The sequence below is a fragment of the Meleagris gallopavo genome, chromosome 2 (assembly GCF_000146605.3).
Source record: "Meleagris gallopavo isolate NT-WF06-2002-E0010 breed Aviagen turkey brand Nicholas breeding stock chromosome 2, Turkey_5.1, whole genome shotgun sequence".
In the NCBI taxonomy this organism is placed as follows: Eukaryota; Metazoa; Chordata; class Aves; order Galliformes; family Phasianidae; genus Meleagris; species Meleagris gallopavo.
This window is the reverse complement of record NC_015012.2, coordinates 99,026,070-99,029,666: the sequence shown is the minus strand read 5'-3', so window position 1 is coordinate 99,029,666 and position 3,597 is coordinate 99,026,070. Positions and strand designations below refer to the sequence as shown.

The following is a 3,597-nucleotide window of genomic DNA, read 5'->3' as shown; positions in this document are numbered from 1 at the left end:
AAACATGTTTTTTTTTTTTTTTTCCTTGTGAAGATCTATGAATATGCATTAGGAAAATACAGGAGAGCACAGCTGCACAATCACTAAATCTTCAAGAGGAAAGGTCACTCTGCAAGCATTTCTTTGTCTAGTAAATTTTATTCTTTCAAACTACAAATTTGCTTCCAAATTCCATGCTTCCAACCACGCAACGTGACTATTCAAGCAGTGTTATTCATTTTCTGTTGCATTTTCTGATCAGTAAAAAAAACGTGGGGGGAAAATAAAGAGAAAAAAAAAAAAAGGCAACATGCTTTGGTTCCAAATAAGTATGGGGGAAAAATTCATGATTAAGAAAGAATGAGTGAAGTGGGTGGCTTTGAGCATGGGTAAAAGTGTAGAGCTTGTTCTCAGTGAAATTTCTTTAGTAGGAGAATGCTTATTAATATTAGCAAGAGCAATACAATGCAGTTAGAGATCAAGAAAAATACTGAAACTCTTATGTTGTGTCACACACAGCAACAGCAATAAAGGCTGAACTTAAAAGACACATCCTCTTGGCTCAAGTGCTAAAAGACACCATCAGCCACCCACAGACATCGTCCTCCCAGAAAAGCTTAGGGCAGCAGGACGTCGGCTGTCACACAGCAGCACCTGAACGGCTGCTTTTACACTTGGAGGGTCAGTTTTAAAAGCTGGAATTTTATTAAAGAACAGATTCCAAAACTGGGGCAGCCCAGACTGTGCCAGCAGCAGGCAGGGAAAATACAAAGATGTCTTCCAGTTCTCCCCTGATGAATCATTTGTTCAGTATCTTTCCCGCGATGTTACCCCATGTTCCACATGAGGTTCAGACATTTAAAAACTCCCTGCCTCCATACAGCCATCACCCAAATCCCCTGGCCAACGGCAGGGCTTTTCCCTGGAGTATTTTGCAGCTATTCCCACACAGGTTCATCAAATCTGCCTTTCCCACATGGTTTGCTAGTACTAAATTACCAACGTGAGATCAGTTAATAATCAGATTGAAGTTCTGATTATTAAAAGCTAAGCAGAAGAAGAACAAAGTTAAATTTCAATAGCAAAACATGACTTACGGAAGCTCCTTTGCTCTTTAATGATTTCAAAACAACTCCAAACTGTTGCTAAAACAGCTCCAATCCCACCTGCTTCCTTTTTCCCTTTCTCTCTATTCCCCTTTGGCCTCCTCGGCAGGTTTTCAATTTGAAAGGTACCAAGTGCAAACAAATAGAACTCTGGTCGTTTCTATGGAAGAGTAAACACTACTGCTAAAGATGTCATATTTTGTGCTGAAAAAGGACCTAAATTCCTTTGAAAAGACAGCAACAGCAAAGTCCAGTCAGGTCTCCAAAAATCCAGTTTTGTGCCTTTTTGCTTGCTTTGCTTACATCAGTTATGTAACACTATTTTCTTACCAAGCTGCATTAAGAAGAGTGTTGCCGGCAGGTGGAGAGAAGTGATCCTTTCACCCTGCTCAGCACTGGTGAGGCACACCGGAGAGCTGGGTCCAGTTCTGGGACCCCAATACAAGAGAGACTTGAGGATGCTGGAGAGACCCCAGTGTAGAGCCAAGGAGGGGGCAGGAGCATATGTCATACATAGAGAGGCTGGGGGAGCTGGGGCTGCTCACACTGGATTTCAAAAGGCTCAAGGGGGATCCTATCAATGTGCAACTTCCCAGGGGGTATTTAAAGACAGAGAGAGGCACTATGAGTAGTGAGCAGGGAGATAAGGGGCAATGGACACAAATTGAAATTCAGGAAATTCTGAAAGCTGTAGTAAAAACTTTTTTTTTTTTAGAGGTACAAGTTACCCAGAGAGGTTGTGGAGCCTCCATCCCCAGCAATACACAAAGTCCTGCTGGACATGGCCTACCTGAGAACCTTGCATGAGAAGGTACTGGACTACAGTGCCTCCAGAGGTCCCTTGCAACCTCACTGACTGTGAAACAATTAGGGAGAAATGTAGCAGACATACTGCTTGACTATTGGTATCCCCAGTAGACTAGTTTCACTAAATTTCCTCCCTAGGTAGCTGGGAATCAAAAGGATCAAAATCAAATCAAAAGGATTTAGACGTGATGACCACAGTCACCTCCTCCCCTTATCGACCCCAAAGGAGTGCAAGCAGATTCACCTATGACCCTGGGCACAGATACCTACCTGCCTCTAAGCACTGCCCCAACTTATCAGTACATTTTGTCTGCTTTAACACCTGCTGGTTTCCTGCTCATGCTTTGCCAGTCATCCTGCATGACCTGAGGGGGAAGGTCAATCAGCATCTCTGCAGCTACATGAAGTATGTGCATTAAATGAGTCCTCTAGTAAGGCACACATTTTTCTTGCTCTTGCCTGGCTCGGAGAAATGAGAATGAGTCGTGTGGACTGTGCCAGAAGCAAATGACAACATTCCCTTTGCCAGCTCAGCTGTGCTGGCAGGCACTCATTAGGTTGGAAGGAAAGCTGTGCTTCATCTCCACCCCTCTGCCCACTCCCAGCCCACAGCCTCCTACACAAATGTGCCGACTCCTGGGGACTACATGTGAAATCCAGGCACTAAGCAGGCAAGCATGGTGGGTGTCTTTGCAATCTTTGACACAATACAAATCTATTAATGGTACATTAAACACTGTATAGACTCCAACATACACAGATATATAGGGGGAACAAAACCCAAAGCAATTAAATGCTGGGGAAAGCACAGAACTATGCATATAATTCACAATAACAGAATAATTTTCCCTTTATTTTTGATCAGGCTGTTAACTGAATTTCCAGCTATGTGCTGCTAAGAACTGTAACTCTTGACAGCACCCAGCATTGTTCCTTTCTCCTCGGGCTACTTCTGCCACTGCCCTTTCTCTGCTAATGTCGGCATGAAGGATGGATAGAATCAAATCACACAGATGCTTCGATCCCTCACATGCACTTACTGTTTGTTTCATAGAAGAAATCTGGAGCCTTATTCTGTCACAAACAAAAAAGCCAACAATCTCATCCAAAGCCCCAGAAGAAGAAATATCCAAGGAAGAGTATAAGTGGAAGAGGATTTTTCCCATCCAAACCTCACATACGGGCTACAATTGTAATGACCCCGTCCAACAGCAGTGCTTCCTTGGCAACTTGTGAAGCATCTCTTCTTTTGAGCTGCCATCACCATTTCCGAGCCATTTTGCATGAAGCAGGGATGACCCCCAGCTATGCCCTACCCCACTGCAGAACCACACTGCCTTTTCTACCTCTACGTGAAAAAGATGATGATCCTTTAGACAAGATAGTCCTGCTAGTGCTGTATGATACCGTAAGGATCTTGTAATGTAGTGGCATCGAATTACTACAACAATTTGAAGGCACCAACAGGGACAGGCAGTGCAGAGGTCTCCCCTTACACGATACTGAAGCCCCTGCTAGGAAATTTTCACCAAACATATTGTTTCACACCGGGAAAACAGTAGAAAAAAACATAATTAAGCTAAATTTATGTATATAACCCCATACTGATGTTAGGAACGCTCATAACATTCTGTTGATAACATAAGACATGAACTAAGTCTGCAACAAACAGGCTAGGTTCTGATAACATTACATTACAGTAAAA

At 43.2% G+C, this 3,597-nt stretch overlaps 1 protein-coding gene across 1 annotated transcript in view; it reads right to left on the bottom strand.

Annotated features, from left to right (window-relative positions):
• VSNL1 (visinin like 1) overlaps positions 1–1,095 on the bottom strand; it is a 47,092-nt gene extending 45,997 nt beyond the window's left edge. The window contains exon 1 of the mRNA XM_003204515.4: positions 1,077–1,095. The gene's annotated coding sequence lies outside the window, so the exon portion shown is untranslated. The remainder of the gene's footprint in view (positions 1–1,076) is intronic.
• Between the last annotated feature and the right edge of the window lie 2,502 nt (positions 1,096–3,597).